Source organism: Petaurus breviceps, unplaced genomic scaffold, assembly GCF_028583685.1.
Source record: "Petaurus breviceps papuanus isolate PSGF00001 unplaced genomic scaffold, PetGlider_PUasm1.0 115, whole genome shotgun sequence".
Lineage (NCBI taxonomy): Eukaryota > Metazoa > Chordata > Mammalia > Diprotodontia > Petauridae > Petaurus > Petaurus breviceps.
The window spans coordinates 6,163,320-6,184,537 of NW_027185612.1; the positions used below are offsets into that span (position 1 = coordinate 6,163,320).

Here is a 21,218-nt window from a genome sequence, read left to right on the forward strand (position 1 = left end):
GTCCCTATTTATTTTCACTTGTTATCTTACAGTATTTGGAGGAAAGGGGGAGGTTTAGGATGGGGAAAGGAAAGAGGCTCCCTGGGGCACTGGCTAATAAAATCCTTTTGTAAAGAGAATTTAAGAAGATAACTTTGAAATAGTATTTGGTGTGAAGGGACAGATTCCTCTCTAATCCTCAAAGTGTTTTTTTTTTTTGTAATTAAAAAAGAAAAGAGAGAGAACATTCATTTTATTATTATTTGTTCAGGGTGGGGGAGTAGTGTAAATGTGAAAGGGGGGAGTCGTTTTGGAAATATGGAAATGGAAAAAGAAGTAGCATATAAATATGTGATTTAGCCTAAGGGTTAATATTAACCAGTGCTCTCTAGGTGTGTATAAGTTATACAGTATGAGTTGTGTATGTGAAATGGTTTTTTCCCCTTGTCTTTAGAGAGTTCTGATGAGTGTTTCTTCACGAAAGAATTGTTGCTGCCCTAAGTTGGCATTCCAGAATTGATTGTGTCCTTTCACTATCCTTTTGCTGTTTGTTCATTTAATAGAGCATTAAATAAATGTGTATCAAGCTTATGGACTTGTACTAGGTCTTAAGTAGTATTCATGACCATATGGCAGAATTGATAATTATGAAAAGAACACCCTGAATCCTTAGTGATGATTGCAAGTCTGAAACCTGGTGTGTGTCAAGTGCAAGGAAGATGAATGCTCAGTCTCTGTATTTAAAAGTTACCTGTTTGGGGCTTCCATTTATTATCATTTGTCAAACACACAAAGCCAGTAGGCTGGAACTGGTTCAATGAAGGGGAAAGGGGCATATGGCACATTATATTCTACTCCTATAAATATTTGTTTTGTTACCTTCAGATTTTTTTTTGCCCACCTGAAACTATTTAAATTGTGTCTGACTTCTGGGATAAAACTGGAAGTGAAGGGACTGCTGTGGCTAAGGACAGCAGATTTAGAAGCAGCTGCTCCTGTCACAGGAGATGTGAATGTCCTTTTCCTATGTTCCTCACTATGGCATCATCTTGACTCTGAGGACTTTACATGGCTTCGTGACTGATGCACATCTTTATCCTTGTTAACTTAAAGCTAAACAGCAAGGGCTAATAACAGTGCTACTATAAAGGAAACCTGGTCAGCAGGAGGAGAAACGTTTCCTAGTTGAAGTGTATAGTAAGGGAAGGAAGAAGGCATAGCCAGTATTAAGGGTTTGGGGAAAAGATCATGCTCATTGCTATCAAAATGCTGGATTGGGAAGTTCTGAAAGAAGTCAGTTTCTTGAACTTAAATTCCTCTGCCCACATTTATATTTGTTAGTCTTGTTAGCATTTTATGGACCCTTATATTAAGTACTTTGTTTCATAGTTAATAACTGGCCCTGGCAACTAGGCCATTGGTCTAGTTAAATGAGGGCTTCTTCCCGATCAGATTTGTTCTTAAAGTAATATTGATTTCATTTACTGTACTATCATGAGGGAAGATATTTCTTATTTCATTTAGGGAAGGAAGAAAAAAAGGAAGGAAGGAAGAGAAAGAAAGGCCTATGGGCTGGTATTTACTTAGTTATATGGATGCCTCAAATGATTATGCTTTCTCAAAAATGAGGCTGGTCAGCTACAATGGCACCTTATACCCAGGTGTTGTGATCGATTACTCTACTAGGGTTTGAGTTATTTATCCCCATTAGTCTTTTAAAATTGTTATTTGGATACCAATAGTCCTTAACATTTCTTCACAAGCTAATGAATAAGAAAGTGAAAGCTTACCTATCCTTACAAGTTGTTAGTCTGGCCTGTGCAAGGCAGTTAGCAGCAATTTTTGTAGACCAATGGTTATAGCAAAATAATGAAGAAAAATAGACAATAATGTGAAACTATTTTTTATATCTTCTAAATAGCTAGGGCAACTTTTCTCCTCATTTATGATGTCTAAAAATCAAAGTCTTACAAAAAGGAAAAGAAATGGATACAATTAATCTGTACAATATTCTAATCATTATAAATAAGTATCAGAATTGGGGGTGGAGGTATTCCTGTAATCCATCCCTTTTTTGAGTAGTAAAATTCATTTTCAGGTAGAGGATTAACAAATTTGTTGTTTGAAGGAAAAATATTCTTTTAAGATAAAAGCCTTTGATAAATTGAATTCTACCCTTGGTATTTAAATGAATTTGACCATCCAAATTCCCCTTGGCAAAAGATAAATTAGCACTGGACAACTTTATATATTGTCATGTATACTGACTAAAGAGTGGAAGCTGAAGATAATTTGGCTGTTTGAATTGAAAGTGTGTTCTCATTGGGAATTAAAATAACCTGTGGATTCAATGCATTAAGAATCAAATTAAGAATTTTTTTAAAGTACACTTGTTTTAAAATATATTGTCCTCATTTCCAATGATTTAAAATTGAAAAGCAGAGATAAGAAATGTTATCTTGGTTAAGTGGGGTCAAAAAGATTAATATTTCATGGTTCAACATACCATGGTACATTTCTATTTCATATTTCACAGAAAGAGATGTAAAATATTGTACAGGAATGAATTTGTAGTGTCATACTCAGGCATATGCAGCATATTTTTAAAATGGGAATGAGAGAATGCTTCTGAATAATCTGAAAACCTACTGCAAGTTTATGGAACTGAAAAGTGCCAAGATCTCTTGAAGTTGGCCATCTTTGACAATTGGAAGAGACCTTGTGAGGTCATCTTTGTCCATCTCCCTGCCCAAGGGAAGGGTAATATTCTTGACAGATGAGACTTTTTCTTCTCTAAAGGACCTTCACAGAAGTGTCTTCTATGAAGAATTCTCTTATTGCTAGTGTCTGTTACCCATTCCAGTGTTTAACCCTATCAAGAAATCCCTCCATATGGCTAACATAAATTCTTTATCCTGTCACATTAAGGCAATGTCCTTTGCTTCTTTTCTTCAGATATGAAAACAAAACAAGAACAAAAAAATCCAGTTTCAGTCCTCCTTCTGACAGCTCACATGAACAATATTCAGTTGTCTCTCTAACACAAATTTAGATTTATTGTTTCTTTAACCTTTTGCATAAGTACTGCTAGATATTCTGGGTGTCCCCTGAGCTGCTCCCAAATCCTCTCTACCCCTTTTAAATTATGAAGCTTAGGCCATGGTACTGATTAGTAAGATAAATTATATGTCTAGCCATTTAAAATGATAACCCCACTAAAGAGTATTTCTTTGAAAGGAATAGCATTTGGATATATTATGCTTGCCACAGCCTCTCCCATTAGTAGAATTAGCTACCATTGGTGGGGCTCTATCTTTGACAATCACTTACATAATTTGAAGGTTGCACATGCCTTGTTTAAGAGGGGAATGGTTTGAGGCAGCACAAATTAAGCCAGATGTAGGATTAGGAAGAAGAGACTGTTGAATGTATATCAAGGGTCTAATGAGAATAAGAACTTTTAAATTGTTTCTCCATTTCCCAAAAGAATTGAGAAACATTTCACATTTAGAAAAATTGTAAGGGAACAATTATCAGTAAGAAAACAATTACATGTGCATAAACACAGGTAGAGATATGATGTGAATAAACTGTATGATCTCTCTTCCTTTTATAACTTCACTGATTTCTGTAGTTGTCATCAATTATTTTGGGGGATTCATAATTGATAATTTTTGAAGTAAAAAAGTGGAAGCTTTGAAAGTTTAAAGAAGAGTATTAGAAGAAAAAATGTTTATGAATATCTGTATAGAACTGCATATTGAAATGCCAAGGCAGACTTCACTATGCTTTGGAAAGGCAGCCATATTCTGAGGACACAAGGTAGTTTGAATCATGAGGAAATGAAGAGAGGAGAATAGAATTTGTTTCCTAGAAAGAAAATGTCTGTGATAGGGGTCTCAAATCTTTTTTTTTTTTATGTATGGAGGAAACTAGTTGTTTTGTTTTTGTTTTTCTATTTCCTTGAAGACCTGGGATCATTAGGATGAGGTAGAGTAGAATACTGATGGCTTAATCACAGAAGGGAGACAGGACTGTGTGGAACTCAACAATTGAATTCTATCCACATTTTAAAGCACCAACTGTATTCTGGTCATTCAGCTGTACACTGAGGATAGAAAGACAAAAGTTCTAGGGAAGATCGGAGGAAATAACATGTGCAAAGTTAAACAAATAGAGAATGTATGAAAGAAAATAGGAAGTAATTGGGAAAGAAGGGCACTGAGAAGGGGAGGGAATCATGATAGGCACTTGACTTAGAAGAAGCTAGGGACTCTACTGAGGGAGTGAATTACAAATATGGGAGCCAGTCAGTGCAAAGGCGCAGGAACTGGAGATGTAGGAGAGATAAAGAAGTAGCCTAGTTAGGCTGAAACTTAAGAGTCTCTGAAAGGGGATAAAGTTCAATTAGACTGGCTGAAGATTGTGAAGGACTTTAAGAGCAAAATAAGCAGTCTTTTTCATGATAGAGTCAACAGGTATCATCAGAGCTTCTTAAATAAACAAGTGTCATGGTCAGACCTTTGCTTTAGAAATATTGGCTATGTTGACAATATATTGGAGGGGAAAGAGACTTGAGACAAGGAAACCAATTAGGAGACTAGGTGGTAAAGACCTGAGTGGTAGTCAGGTGATTAAAGGCAAAAGGGATAGATATATGAAATGGAGTGGAAGGTATTAACATCACAGTCTCTGTAGGTGAACCAGAGAAGTTAACCTATCCAGGCTGAGTTAGTTCTAATAAAGAGAGGCATGGTACTAGCAGCCAACCTAAACATCTAGGAGTTAAAATATTGATGGCCAAAAAAGATCAAACTGAGTTGGGGAAATTCTTTCTTCTTCTAGCATAGAAAATCCTTTAGTCAAAATTAATCAAATATAAGGTAGTGAACAAACAACTCTTGGTTGAGTTGTGAAGCATCGAGATAATAGGGACCCTTTCCTCCTCATGTCAACCTGCCCCACTTCAAAAAAAACAATCTAGGCATTATCTATGTGGCCTGAGTTCACCAAGTAATTAAAGATGATATGTAACTCTGTCCACTGACTTATTTTTCCCTATAGTCTATTTCACATCTTTTATGAATTATATTTTAATAGAATGACATTGAACTTAATCTTAATACCAGATTTTCCAGTGCTGGAGATAGGGAGGAGTGACTAATGAAGACTCCCAAATGAGGAACAGAGAGAGATCTGAGAAGTTGTGAATGGGGTAGGGTATGTTTCATTAACCTTCACCAAAGGTTCCTTGAGCCTCAGTTTTACAAGTAAAAAATGTTAGGATGCTAATCACTTACAGTAATGAACAGTCGCTTGGTTTCTGGCTCATCGGGAATTGTATCATTATTTTTTATGGTAATGAGCCATGATTGTATTTGACAGGCATGTATTTGAATATGAAATAAAGTGATATCCCACATCTACCCCAACCCTAACACTCTCTGAGAGGAAGAGAGGGGTAAAGTATATCTGTTTAACTTGTGTTTTAGAAACTGATCAAAAAAGTATATAGGTTTTCTTGGAGGGAGTGAAGTTCTGAGGTTATTGAGAGGACAATTAGTTACTTTTGAGCTTTTCTTTTTTCAGTTGACAAGCGTTATTTTTTCTCTCCCTCCCAAACCCATTCCCATTGATGGAAAAAAAGAAGAAAAACCATACCACTGAAAAAAATATGCAAAGTTAAGCAAAACAAATTTCCACATCTGGATTGTATTAATCAATTAATTATAATAGATATAATAATGTCTTTATTAATCAATAACTAATTAACCAATTAATTGGTGTATTAATATATTGATCTGTATCTGGAGTCAATAATTTTTCTATCAGGGAATGGGCAGTATGTTTCATTATTGGTCATCTGCAAATATGGTTGGCATGGAGTTTATCAGACTTAAGTATTTCTTTTCTTTATAGTATTATTATTCCTGTGCAAATTGTTCTCTTGGTTCTGTTCACTTGATTCTGCACCTATTCATGCAACTCTTTCAGGTTTTTCTAATTCTTTAGTATCACACCTTTGAAAGCATATTGTTAGATGGAGGTTTTATATGACTTCATGAACTCTTTTTTTTTTCACAATATGCATTGAACTTTAAAATGTATTTTGCCTTTACCTATTTGTCTCACTCTATGTGCTTCAAGCATGTCTTCTTTGGATGCTTGAACTTCATACTCAGGCCCTATTTGTTGCAATTCAAGGGCAGGGTCTTTTGATTCTCATCTCTCCCCATAGCATTTCAGTCTGCTTCTCAAGAAGTGCAGACTTACTTAGATAAAAAAGAAGTGTAGGTTCTAGCTGAGGCATCCCAGACAAAATTATGGGTTAAGAAGTTTATTTTCAATGCTCCTTTTTATTCCATATGAAGCCCTCCAGATCTCTTTGGTTGTCCCCTACAACAGACACCCAACCACCCCGTTACCTACCTACATACAGTTTTGGAAGTATTCCCACACTCCAGATAATCCCAAATGTGTCTTCCCACTTGAAAATATACTTGTTGTACGTCTCATTTGTTCAGGGTCCTCCTGGGTGACTCAAATTAATCAAATAAACTAAATTACAAAGATACTTTAGTGGCCAGTAGAGGTAGGAAGTATTATCACTCTTTGAGAGTATGTATATTTTAATCAGAGTTTCCAGTGTTTTGAACCAAGGAAACTAGTAACTGTTGAGCTACCTGAATGGGTTTAGTGGAGAGATAGTGTGTGTGGCTGACTGGAATAATTTTGGGCTATCATAGCCAACAACAGCATTATATACACGCTTACATGCACACATATACATATATGTATATAACACATATATAATATATATTTAAAACACATATATATGGAGAGAGGGATGAGGGAGATAATGAGAATACAAATGAGAACAGGTACCAGTGAGATTCAATTAATTTTCATTCAACACCCAAATATTAAACTCCTCTTTGCAAGGAACTGTTACTAGATACTGAAAACACAAAGACAAAAAAAAAAAAAAAGGAAAAGAAACAGTCCCTTCAGAGAGCTTACATTTTGCTAAGAAGATGCAACATATACACAGATAATAAATACAATGCAATGTTAAGTCAGAGCAGAGAGTTTTCTAGTGACCCCCAATCTCACAGGAAACCCTCTACTCTGCTTATATCTAAGGCTAGCCTAGGTCTCAGATGTAAGTACCAAAAGGTCTATCAACTGCAACTTTGTTATTCCCACATATTATAGAAGATTTTCTGAAAAAAGAATTGAATTCTGCATCACCTCCTTTCTCAAGGTAAAACTCCTGCAGCCACAGATGGCTTTTGCCAGTCTATACTGTAAGCCCACTTTGGTATTGTTAAACATCTATTTTTGGAGACTGTGGTTAGGGTGCCATAGCGTGTTGAGGTACTGTATGACTAATTCTTTTATAAAATACATATGCTGGATGTAATAAAGGTTGGATAATGGAATTCTCAGTGACCATTTATATTTTATTCCCTTAATAGCACCTGATCTATTTTTCAGGAGGTTTAGCTTTCCATACTAGAGCTCTGGAAAACTGTGCTTTGCACAATGTGAAGCTGCATGAGACTCTGGGCGTCATCTCAAGCTGCTAATTTGTGAATATGGAACACAGGCTTCTAAAAAAAATATGTGTAGGGGGAGGTGGGGGAAGAATAAAAAGGAATCAGCCCAGATCTGCTGATTAATTTGGGGAGACCAAGGGAAATATTCATTCAAAACATTTTAAAAGGTCATAGTCTGTCTTCCAGCATGTTCATATTATTCCTCTCGAAGATAATGGGTGTCTAAAGGATGAATTTGGCCCTTTAGATAAGTTAGTAGCAGCAAGAAAGGCAGCTGTGGTTTGCTGGAAAGACAAGGGACAAGGAGTTAGAAAATTAGTGCTTTTGACCACTCTTTGCTGCCAGGCACTCTATATGTCCTTGGACAAGTTAATTCACCAATTGGGGGTTTCCATTTTCTCATCTTCAAAATGTGGAGATTTGACAAAAGGATTCCCAAATTATCTTCTGCCTCCAACATCTAAAATCATCTTTATCTCATTCTGTTCTGGCAATCACACCTGTGAACCAAAGCTTGCCCTGGAAATGTGGTTGTTGGTGGGTGGTTCTAAATTAACAAATTGGATTTACTTTTCTATGGCTACCTAATGTTTTGGGTTTGTTTTTTTTATTGTTGCCATAATGCTTAAAATCAGTACTGCGGATTCTGTAGGATTTTTTAAACCCCTGAAGTGACAGTGTATCTTGGCTTCTGTTGCTTATATTTTCATCTCTCAGTAGTTCCTGAAATACCCAGAAGCATTAGCAAATCTGAAGAGGGAAAACTAAAGGAAAATTGGAAGTTTATCATTTTGCTGGTTTTTTTAAGGCATATCTGAAAGAGGAGCATATTTAATGGACTTGAGAGAAATTAACAGCTTTCTGGGGAAAGTGCAAGATGAGAAGGGAAGGTGAAACAACCCCAGCTGTGCTGGCTGGCAGAGGGGATGTCCAGGCAGCCTCTTTAGGAGAGGTGACATGGTGCCAACAGGGGCACATGGAGCTGATATTAGAAACTCCAAAAAGGAACCAAATCCGTGGAAGAGTTTCAAAATCAGGGTGGCATTTTAAACTCAGTGAAATGAAGGCAGTAAAGGGTGAGGTAATGGGATTTAATTTGTAGGACCAAAAGGAAATCTGCTTAGAGCAATACAAAATCAAGAGTTTTAGGGCTTTTGGGAAATGCATGAATGTAAAATATCTGAAATGGGAAGGGTCTAAATAAAGATTTCATTGGTAGAATGTTCTGACTTAGGTAAATTCTGATCATATTCTGGAACTGATAATAGCAAAGTCTCATCCTTAAAAACAAAAAGACCATGGAAGTTTTTGGCTTTAATAGACCTCCCTAATTGTCTCTGGTTTCATGAGAAAAAAAAATTGTCCATTTATTGAGAGAAGATTCTAGCTCTTCTAAGGTTATGCTACCATATTTGTAGAAGTTCTTTGAGAGTGCTAATTATGTATGTATAGAAATGGGCTCATTTGCTAGTAGGTTCACTTATGTGGAAATGGACTACCTCTCCCTGCCAAATGGGGGAAAGAACCCACATTAAAATCATTAGGATTTTTTGGCTCTGACTACACTGAAGAAACAAGTTCTTCCATCTTGCATTTCCCTTTTATGTTCTCCAAGCCTGGGTAGCCTCCTTCCAATCTTTTAATGGCTTTCATTACTTTGTTTATGCTGGATGTTCATCAAGGGTAACTTTCCATTTGCGTTGCTAAATGGCCTCCTTTAAAGTTGGACATTTTCAATGACCCTTAATGTTTCCTGTTATCCCCCATTGGTTTCCACTCACTGATTGGTCCATTTGAAGACAACTAGAGGTTCCACCCTCCAGTAAAGGCCAACTTAGATACTGTTTTCTTATATTGAAAGTGGTCCTGGGTTATAATAGTACCGTGTTTCCCCGATAATAAGACACTGTCTTATTATTTTTTTTGGACAGAAAAACACCAGAGGGCTTATTTTCAGGGGAGGGCTTATTTTAATGAACATTGACAGCAATTTTAATAAACAGGTAAATGTGAACAAAAAAATGTACCTTTATTCAATAAGCAAATCACTGGGGGGGGAGAGGGGGACGGTGCATACAGAGGGTACCGTAATGTAGCGTGTAGCGCAGGGGATCACCTTCACTACAGTAGCAATCTCAATAGGGCTTATTTTTGGGGGAGGGCTTATTTTAGAGGAATCTTACACAGTAAGGGGAGGGCTTATTTTCGGGATAGGTCTTATTATCGGGAAAACACGGTAATAATGATAAGAACAATAGCTAATATTTATATAATACTTGAAGGCTTGTAAAACAATTTACAAATATTATTTTATTTTTGTCCTCCCAACATTCCTGAGAAGTAAGTACTATTTACTGATGAGGAAATGGAGGCAGAAAAAGATTGAATGATTTGCCCAGGATTATACAGAGGTCAAATTTGAACTCAGAACTTCCTAACTCCAAGTCTAGGACTCTGTCCCATATTCCACTTAGTTACTGTCATCCTATTTGTCCCTTTGAATGACCAGTTACAATGACCCTTACCTGACCAATAGGTAGTCCAAGCATTTATTTAGTTCTTCCTCTATGTCAGACACTATTCTAAATGCAATGGAATATAGTTGTTTGTTGTGTTTTTTTTTTTAAGTTTCCTCAAACAACTAATAATAATGGATGCAAAATGTACCCCTAAAGGTAAATATAAAATTTATATAAAAGACATATAAACTAATTTCTTTTTGCTTTTTTTTTGGAGGGGGAAGGCAGGGCAATCAGGGTTAAATTACTTGCCCAAGTATAATCAAGTGTCTGAGGCTGGATTTGGACTCATGTCCTCCTGACTCTAGGACCAGTGGTCTATTCACTGTGCCACCTAGCCACCCTTATAAACTAATTTCTAGGGCACTAATAACCAGGGAGGGAAGGATCAAGAAAGGCTTCAAGAATGATGAGCAGAATGCTCTCAGAAAACCTAGAAAGACTTGCATGGACTGATGCAAAGTGAAATATAATGTTTACAAAATTACAGCAATATTGTGTGATGATAAACTGTGAATGACTTAGCTATCCTCAGCAATACAACTATCCAAGACAACTCTCAAAGACTTATGATGAAAAATACTATCCATCCCTAGAGAAAGAGCTCATGGTGAAGCATACTTTTTTTAACTTTCATTTTTCTTGAATTTTTTTTTGCTGTTTTCTTTCACGACATGATTATTATGGATATGTTTTGCATGACTACACATAGATAACCTATATCAAATTGCTTGCCTTCTCAATGTGGGAGATGGGGGGGAGGGAAGTAGGAAGGAAGAAAGGAGAGAACTTGAAACTCAAATTTTTAAAAACAAATGTTAAAATTTAATTTAAAAAAAGGTTTCAAGTATAATTATTCCAATTGTATAGTTGAGGAAACTGGGGTTCAGAAAAGCTGAATGATGGATATAAGGTCATAGCCAACACTTTATAGATCTGGGACCAAGGTGTTCTGACTTCAAATACCCTAGTCCCTCCTCCTGTACCACATTATGAATCCTCTACAATGGCAGTGATGGCAAAGCTGCAGATTTACTTTCATCAGAAGCTCTGGAGGATATTGCAAAAGTTGCCAGGGAGAAAGCCAGCAGTATTAAGTTATTAAGAATGTTGGAAATCATTTTGAAGTGAGGCAAGTTTTACTTTCCATGTGTGTGGTGAAGTTTTTGAAAAGTTACAAGGAAACAGATCTTGACTACAAGTTAGAATGAACGTTCTAATAACTAGAGTTGTCCAACAATTAAATGGGCTATTTCTGGAGGTTGTTCACTCCCCATAATTAGAGATGTCCAGTCAGAGGTCTAGATTAGATCCAAGAGGTCATAATGTAGATTGTTGTTCTAGTTGGGAATTGAAATAAATTATTTCTTAAATACCTTTCAACTTGATTTTTTTTTATCATTGTACAATATATAGGTTCTATAGGTCCAGAAGAAAAACCTTCCTGGATATTCAGTTAACATTGCCTTTTCTTAATCACTTCTTTGCTCACCTTCAATGCACAGTACTATCATTGGCCTTGATCTACCACCATAGCAATGCCTGACACCCTGATCTTTTCACAAACCTTATCATTGCTCCATGGTGATATGTATTGTCAAGAATAGGGAACTTTGTTATATAAGGTCAAGTGAAAAGAAAACCAGTGAGTCAGAAAGCATGAATTGACATGATTTGGGAATGGCATTTATAATTAAAAAAAACCTGTATTAACTATTGGAATGAGAGGATAAAATCTTCATTAAATGGGAAAGACTCAGTTGACTGAATGACCGCTGGATTTCAGTTTGACCCACCAACTTTCCAAATATTGGCAAAGAAACTTGAAACTTAAATGTGCCCAGATGGCTGAGTGATACCAAGGGAAGAACAAAGAAAATAATTCAAAGATGAATGTCATGTTAGAGGGCGCCTCACCAGGGAACCCTTTCCAAGGGGAGGGAAAGGAGTTTTAGATCAGCCATTACAGTCAATGAGGGTGAGAAAGAGAAATGTTTGGTGGAACTTGAACTCCAAACAGGAAAGTGATGGTTGGGTGTGACATGTCTTGTATCTTCACAATGTGGTTATGTGGCACTTACCAATTTGGCTATTTGAGGGAATCTGAGGTTGTGTTGGTACAAAGTATCACTGATGCATTGACTAAAGTAGTTTATATTACTTCTTAACTGCTTGCTGTGCTTGAAATTGGACAGATAATAAGCCGCAGCTGAAGCAATTAGTCTGCAGTTTTTGACTCCATTACCTTCACTTATGTATGCAGCTGAATAGTTACGCTGAGATGCTTAAAGCTTAGTTGCAGCATATTACTTGTCAGAAGTGAATTTGCAACTTAGATGTTGATTTATTGTTAATTTCATTCAGTGGGGATACCATTTTAAACTTTCACTTGACTGCTGGCTAATGTATGATGATAAGATTTCTTTATGAGGGGTACATAGACTCAGGAGGAGAGATATAAGATGAGAAATAAGTTTTGAGGTCATCTAGGCCAACCTGTTCATTATATTGAGGAAGAATGGGAATGAGACATTAAGTGATTTATCTAAAATGAGTTTCAAACCTAGTTCGTGAACCCACTTCCTGGGCTCTTTTCTCTATACCAGCCTTCGAATGGGATTTTATTACCTCTTCTTCAATTTCCATGATGAGTTTATTTTTAAAATAAGTTTAGACTATAAATATGTTGATACAATAAATTTAAACACATTGGCACTAATTTTGGTTGAAATTTTGTCAGCCTATGAATTAGGTTCCCATTTTGATTTGTTTGTTTGTTTTCTTTTTCCTCTGATATGTATTGCCTGAGTTTTTGTGCTTCCTTAAATCATGAAGGAAATCACATGGCCTGAAGAAATCTTTAAGGCTGGGGCAAAATAAAAGTATATGAAAACATGATGAAGGTTATCAGAAGGACTCACCTCATTAAATACTATTATAAATAGTAAAGAGCAGGAAAACCAAAGAAGGCACACCTTGTTTGGTCATTAGTAAAATATAGCAGAGTTGTTGAAGGGCTTGTTGATATGTTCCCTCCTTTTAGTCTAGCTAGGTATCACCTACTAAGGACTGGCTAGTTACAGAGAAGTAGCCTTCTGTTGGCTGTGAATGGGAGAAACTCACTTATCACCATGTGCATCTAGAATTTAGTTCTGCTTACCAACCAGACCCAGAGTTAGCTAGTACCAGTGCATAGTAACCTCCATACGTCTCATTTGTCCTTAGAGATATGTTTTGGAGAAAAATGGATTGGCTGTGGTCAAGTTCACCATTTCAGGGTTGTCAGCTATCAGGAGAGATTTACTATCTACTTTATTGGTCAATTTAGAATTTTCTGTGTTAGAAATACATTTTTAAAAAATACAGTTGGGGAGCATGCTGATTTAAAAACATTAATCTTACCTTAGTTAAATCATGCTTCTGATCAATCCTTTGCCGGAATATTAATATTTTTTCTTAGTTTAAGTTATGCCTTGAATTTAGTATTGGTTATTACAAATATCTTCACAAATATTTTACTTTTATAAGAATTACTTAGGAACCAGGCTTCACAAATATTTTAATTTGTTAATAGCTCAATCACTGGAGAAGACTTTACAGACATTTCCTTATTTAACTAGAAAGTTGCTTTCTGAGCAACATGATAGTTCTCTTCCTGAGTGATGTGCTGTTTCTGTGCTTTTGCCTTCATTGTCGCCCATGCCTGGGATAAACTTCTATCTCTGTCTCTTATGATAGTTTGTTTCCTTCAAAACTCTGTCCCAGTGATACCTTCTTTGGGAATTCTTTTCTTAATTTCCCACAGCTGTTTCTAGTGCTTTCTTACCCCCAAATTTACTTTGCATGTATATTGGGAAGACATGTTTATGCACGTTCTGCTTCCCACCCTACCCCACTCCCGTTGATGTTGCTTCCTTCCCCCACTATGGGCTCAGTGCTCTGTTAGAAAATGCAGATATAAAGGTAATACATAATAGAGGTGAGGTCTGCTAGGAGTTTAAAAGTTTGCTTGGTGAGACAAGAAATGTAAATGTGGAACCTTTAATTAGTCATACAAGTGAGCAGATTTGGTGCTAAGATGAGAACCCCCATGTCTGTCTTCCTGAGTTTGGGCAACTGAGAATCTCCCCTTCCCCTGGCATCCTGTTTTAATCCTGGCTGAAGCAGTTCATTGTAGTGACTAGAGAGCTGACCTTGCAGCTAGGAAGACAGTTCAAGAAGACAGTTCAAGTGTTGTGTGTGACCCTAAACTGGTCACTTAACTTTTCAGGGCTCAAGACAACTCTCTAAGTTGGAGAGAAGGTGGTGATTTACTTTTGGTGAAGGGAGTTTTCTCACTCAGAGTTCTCTTTATCAGTGAAATTACAGGCCCAGTCCCTAGCTCTTTCTTGCCTTTTATCACAGTCAAATCTGTGTGTACTTTTTTGGTGAAGGACTTTCCTATGATTTGAAATAAATGCAAAGATAATGTGACTCCTTACCTTGTTGTAGGGAAATGTTTTACCACCATTAAAAGGCCATAGGTTCTTTGAAGGGGATGTTTTAAATAACAAAGGACAATGAAGTAACTAAATTGGAGATGCCTAAGAGCATATGGAAGATCATGAGAAGAAGAGATAACAATTCAATCAGAATCCAGAGAGGACAGCGTACATAGGGTGTGGGTCACAGTTACCAAGTAGCAGTAAAGGTACACAGCCAGCTCCCAGAAGGGAGAAGGATACACAAGGTCCAGGCCTTTGCCGCAGTGATCTTCAGAATGCTGTTAAGTGGAGGGGGGAGACGTTCATCAGTGGACCTCTGGAGAGCTTGTTCCTTGACTTTGGCATTCAGCTCTAGTCTTTTAGTCACTAATTCTAATGTTGGTGGGAGAAGGTTGTTGTTTCCTAAACTTCACTAAGTCAGCAAGTCAACTTCAGGACCTTGCCAGACATTGAGAGGCAGGCTGCAGAACCATATGAGGAAGCTGCATAATGGACAGAAGCAATGGCTCAGGTGCATCTGATTAGTTTCCCACTTCTGACTCCAAAGCCGTGGAGGTGCAAATCACAAGGTTTCATGACAATTGGAAGTTTATATAATGGAAAGATCCCAGCAAATTCCAGAAACTGGAGGAGGTACTTGGCAGGAGAAGAGCAGACACAACTTTTTTCAAGAAAGCCTAGGCCCCCAAAACTAGAAGTGTGCCAGATGTTAAAATCAATAAATCAGTTAACAAGATTTATTAAGCATCTATTCAATGAGGTGAAAGGCAGCACGGAGTAGTAGAGAGAGCCAGTATGACATGGATGCTAGTTCTCCTTTGGCACACATGAGTTGTATGACCATAGCTAAGTCACTTAATCTGTGTTCAATGGAACATTAATTGCAGATCATTTGTCCATGAGTATTGGAAGATGAGGATCCCTCATTAGGAATTCTTTATTTCAATGAAATCACAGGTCTAGTCAAAAGAAATTTTCTAGACACCACTAGGATTAGATAAAAATGAAGCAACCCCTGCCCTCAAGAAATGTACGTTTTCATCAGAATGTGATTAAAATTAAAATTTAAAGTTAGAGAACAAATGCACATGAAAAGACAAGTATATTTGTATCATATGCAAATAAGTGTGTATGTATAATTAATTATAGCTATAAGGGATCTATCTGAGGTGTGACTATGGAGTAATGATGCTGATTTCACAATACAGGAAAGAAAATTTCTCATTGCAGTCATATTTTTACTTTTACTCTCCCTGTATTGAAACTAACCCATTTTCACCCAAATGCATTTCAATTTGAATGGACCACCCACCCTCAAATGCAGTGAGCAAAGCAAAATAAAATATGGCATTGATGATTGTCTAAGACCTACTGAAAAGTCCCATAAACACACCTTGAAAGAGTTCTGTATAACTTAACAGATATGAAGCTCCCTGTACTTGTAGTAAACACAAACAAATCAATGAATTCATGGAAAATATTTTACGTGAGGTATGTTTCATTATGATGGCAAGTAACCTTCATCATCATCGTCATCATCATCATCACTGCATCATTATAATCGCATTCATCTTAGCTAACATTAATGTAGTCTTTTAAGATTCATGAAGTGCTTTGTATACATTATCTCCTTTGATCTTCACAAAAGAAAACATGACAAAGGTTCTATTATTATCCATCTTTCCTTGATAAGGAAACTGAATAGTAGAGATGTTAAGGGACTTGCTTCTTATTACTCTTGTCCTTGAGTCATTTCAGTTGTGTCTGCCTCTTCATGACCATATTTGGGGTTTCTGGGCAAAGATATTGGAATGGTTTGCCATTTCCTTCTCTGGCTCATTTTACAGAAGAGGAAACCGAGGCAAACAAGGTTAAGTAGGTGTGTGACCATAGGCAAGGAAGATGAGTCTCCCTGATTCCAGGCCTGTAAATGCTACATCCATTGTATGACTTAGCCTTTTTACCTAATAAGTATGTGAGGCTATATTTTAAGCCAGATCTTCCTGCCCTTAATGTGATTGCTACCTTTGTAATGCCATGCTACCTCACACTTTCTTGTACTCATTGAATATTTGTGCTGGAATTAATAAATGATTTTCTGTTTATAAACTTGATTTCCTTTTCTATCATGAACAACATTTTATAATCTACCAGAAATCTTTAGAATTTTTCCAAATTTTCTGTAAATTTGCTCAGAGGGCTCGAAGTTGAAAACTGGGTTTGCATTTAAAAGTTTGTTTGGTTCTAGTTTGTTTTTTAGGCAATAAGTTTGCCTTTAGACTTATACTTGGGGCAAATGCTCATCTTGATGACTGATGACTTTGTCAAGTTATACACTAAAGCTATGTGTCTGTTTTTCTCATGAGTACTCTGTGCTTTTGGTCCACTGACCATAAAGTTTTATCGACCCATTTGCCATCTCTTGTGTAAATGGATAGTACTATCTTTCAAGGAGAGGTCCAAGACTAACATTACACTTGTCTCTGAGCAGTTTGAACTTGAAAAATACACCTGCATTATGTTATAATGGCTTTTTGTTCTAAAATCTCATGTGTTCATCGTCCTTCCAAGGCCATTGAGAGGAAGAGTCAGGCACATCCTAGCATTGAACTTGACATTCATGTCAGCAACACTTTTATGATGATTCTCAGTCTCCTTTTATAGCTCTTATCCATGTATTAGGAGCACCTTCTGGAGCTTAAAGAAGATGAAGGGTAGATGTTTCCACCAGGTAGAGGGTGACTGTGGTAACCCATAGTAGGAGAGTCAGATGTGAGAAGAAGTTCTTGAGCCTCAGTGCAAACATCCTTTTCCTGAAGACCCAAAACAATGAAGATACGTTTATGATTCCTTGTTTCAAAATGTAGTGGGAGGAGAGGAGTAGGGCTTCAGGTAGGATGGGACTATGGAAACTTCACTTATAACTCTATCATGAATGTCATTGGTCACCACTAGTCCCTTGAAATATACAAGTAGGGGGAAAATGCTTCATTGTGATTTTTTGTCTCTTCTTTATAAAAGTTTTCATTCCATTCTTTAATACTTCAATACTGGCTTATCTTCAGTGATCAGTCCATCAATGGATTGCAACCTTGATGTATTTAAAATAAACTCTTTTTAATTCTAAAAAAAATTACTTCACTATGTCAGTGATCTGTTCCATATGACTACTCCTTCCTGTGTCCCACATTGTAATCCATCTATATGTTCTCATCCCAAGTGATTTTTTTCCATGCCCTTCCATAAATCCTCTATGGGAAGCTATCCACTGTGCTAAGTACTAGTACAAGGCTGTCCATTTAAATTTTTCATATTGAAAGTATTCTCCATTCATTCAGCCTTCTGCTGTGATTGTTTTATTCTTCCCAGAATCTCCATTTTCATTAAAAAAAACAAAAAAACAAAACAAAAAAAAAACCTTGGGTCATTCCTGTCCTCATTTTGTCTCCAGGCTTCACTCCAGATTATATGAACTTTGTCTACCATGACCCCATCTTTTAACTTTCCCCTTCCCTACCACTACCCATGCTTCTCAGCTCCTTTTTATGTGTTATCTTACCCTGTTGAATTGTAAGCTCCTTGAGGTCAGGGACTGCCTTTCTCTCTGCTTGTATTTGTATTCCCAGTGTTTAGCTCACTCTAAGCCTTTAAAAAGTGTTTGTTGAATTGACTGTTATTCCTGTATCTTGTTACATTACTGGTCCACATATTTTTCTGGTCATAAATGTATTTGATGGTAACTTTTTTGTTCTCCATTACCAAATATCATACTGTTTGATTAAAATACATTTATTATTGCAGTCATAGGATCTTAAATGAAGAGCCAGAAGGGAATGTAGAGGTCATCACTTACAAACTCCCTCATTTAAAGATTAAGAACTGAGGCCCACAGAAGTGAAATGAACATTTGTTCTAGGTTATGTTCATTGTAAGTGAAGAGTCACGATTCAAACCCAGGTCCTCTTTTTTTTTTTCTTTTGCCTTTTGGAGGGCAGTTGGGGTCAAGTAACTTGCCCAAGGTTACACGGCTAGTTTTTTGTGTGTGTGCATGTGTGTGGGGGGGGTGTTAAGTCTCTGAGGCCGGAACCGAGCTCAGGTCCTCCTGATTCCTGGGCCAATGCTTTGCTCACTGTACCACCTAGCCGCCCCATAAACCCAAGTCTTCTTGACTACAAATACAGTACACTTTTCACTCTTTTATGATATTCAGCCTCCTGTGATGATTGCCCCTCACAGTCTTTTATCCATATATCAAATTATTCAAACATCCTTCTTAGAGTATTTAATGAAACCATCCTCCTTACTTTTCATGAAGATATTTTTTCTTCCACCTATATACTTTAGCTAAGGATTTGTATTTGCAGCTGCTCTTGTCCTTTCCCAATTTCTTGATAGTGCCTTTTGTGTGTTGGTCATAGCTTAATTTTGGTCAATAGTCTCACATCTAGTTCTTCATTTCTTTTTGTCTCCCTGTTCTAGAACATAGCCTTCTTATGGACTTCATTTTTCTAGTTTAGACCAAACTATTTCAGTACTTCACTCCCAAATGCCCATGTATGTTATTTATTCCTTTGGGGGTTTTATTCAGGAATGATTCAACTAACTACCTCATTCTTCAACCCCTGAATTTTTGTTGTTCAGTTGTTTCAGTCTTATCTGATTTTTCCTGACTCTATTTAGGGGTTTTTTGTTTTTTTTTTTTTTTGGCAGAGATACTGGAGGATTTGCTATTTCCTTCTCCAGCTCATTTTACAGATGAGGAAACTGAGACAAACAGGGTTAAATGACTTGCTCAGGAACACAAAGCTATTAAATATCGGTGGCCAGATTTGAACTCAGGAAGATGAGTCTACCAGACTTCAGACCCAGCACTCTATCTACTGTACCATCTGGCTTCCCCAATTCCCTGGTTGCACCTCCATTTTTTTTGTTTGATACCCTCAATCTACTCATGCTTTCTGGCTTGTGGTTTTGCTGTTAAACTCTTTGTTACACCTTCAGTTTCATAAGCAGTGGCAAATTCTTACATGTGAACATTGTTTTTTCCCTCCTGTCTTGTCTCAAAAACCTGTTAAACAAAAGATATGTTGTGAAATGAAAGAATGTAGTCATTAGTGGTTTTCTTTCAAATATGGCTGCCTGAATTGCCAATTTGCCTGTGCTCTAGAACGTGTGTGTGTGTGTGTGTGTGTGTGTGTGTGTGTAAGTTCTTTTCCCCAAGGTATGGATTATAAGGTTTTTTAACTAAATTTTTGCTGATATTTTAAAATGTTAGTTTACCTCATCTTTGCTTTGAACTATTAGGGATAGTGTGATGCTGTCACTAAACTCTAGGAACTGAACCAACACTATCAATGCTTAGTAAATGCTATTAATAATCATAGACAAGGCATTTATAGTTTTTGCCATTTACTCCTTCTAAATGCTGAAGGGCTATGGGCACCTTTTTATTAGATTCAAATAACAAATAGGAATCATTCTTCTTTGTTACCTGGAAGCCTTACCTGTTTGGAGGCTTAATCATCAGTGCCTGCCAAATAGGAAGCATGCATCATTTTAATTGAATCTTGAGCTTGACACTTATAATGAAAAATGACTTTAAAGTGATTTTTCATTTGTAAGGGCTTTATGAAGCATATGCTTTATTGGTGAAGGCTAGCTTACATATGAATGACTTATCTCCATGCCTTGAGGAAAAAATCACATACTCTTATCGTATTATTATTATTGTTATTATGGTCTTATGTAAATGGTTTAGATTGACTAGATCCAAATGGCTAGGAATCTTGGTTCTTCAGAATATATGATTGGGATTAAAATTGTCCTCATGCTTAGAGGCAGACTGTGTCAAATATTCGGAAAGTCTATGAGCAGGGTTCCTGAAGGAGGTAATATTTGTAAAGGGTTTAACACAGTTCTTGGCACATAATAACCATTTAATAAATGCCTGTTAGGCCTACCCCATTCCTTTCACCATTTTTGTCTCATGGATCATTTTGGCAGACTGATAAAATCTACGGACCCCTTCTCAGAATAACATTTTTAAATGCACAAAATAAAATACATAGGATTGCAAAGAAAATCAGTCATATTGAAAGATTGTCATTTTTTCCATCCAAGTTTGCAGATACCCTGAATTCTCCACAGGCCCAAGAACCCCAGGCTATAGGTCTAAAGAGGGGTGGGAAGGAAGATATCTCTTGCTGACTGATGAAGCCAAGTAGAATAGGAAAAAGAACATGTATTTGCTATGTTGTAAATTTATCAGAGATTTGTAATTCTGTCATTACTTATCAGTGCTAATTATAACATTTAACTTTCACATACAAAGCTACTCAGAAATGCCTTTGGGCTTCCCTAATCACCTGTAGATTATACTTGCAGTTACTCCTTAGTAATAATAGCACTTTTCCCACCCCCATTCCGCTACCATAGTGCTCATTGATTGGGATAATCACCACTAATCCTTATATCTCTCAGAGGTAGGTAGCAAATAAGATTGTTTGCTCCACTTTTGAAATAGAGAAATAAGGAAAAGGTGATGTTTATTTTATTTAGCAAATGATTATTGAATGTCTATTGTGTGTCCAAACATTGCTATTTATTCTGAGGAATACTAGATAGATAGATAGACAGACAGACAGACAGACAGACAGACAGACAGACAGACAGACAGA

At 36.7% G+C, this 21,218-nt stretch overlaps 1 protein-coding gene and 1 long non-coding RNA gene across 4 annotated transcripts in view; one reads left to right on the forward strand and one right to left on the reverse strand.

Annotated features, from left to right (window-relative positions):
• DPP6 (dipeptidyl peptidase like 6) overlaps positions 1 to 21,218 on the forward strand; it is a 990,703-nt gene that overhangs the window by 291,745 nt on the left and 677,740 nt on the right. The window lies entirely within an intron of this gene.
• Positions 13,600 to 21,218, reverse strand: part of LOC138158235 (uncharacterized) — a 75,383-nt gene continuing 67,764 nt past the window's right edge. For all 3 annotated transcript variants that reach the window (XR_011167596.1, XR_011167598.1, XR_011167599.1), the window contains exon 4: positions 13,600 to 17,354. This is a non-coding gene — a long non-coding RNA (uncharacterized lncRNA). The remainder of the gene's footprint in view (positions 17,355 to 21,218) is intronic.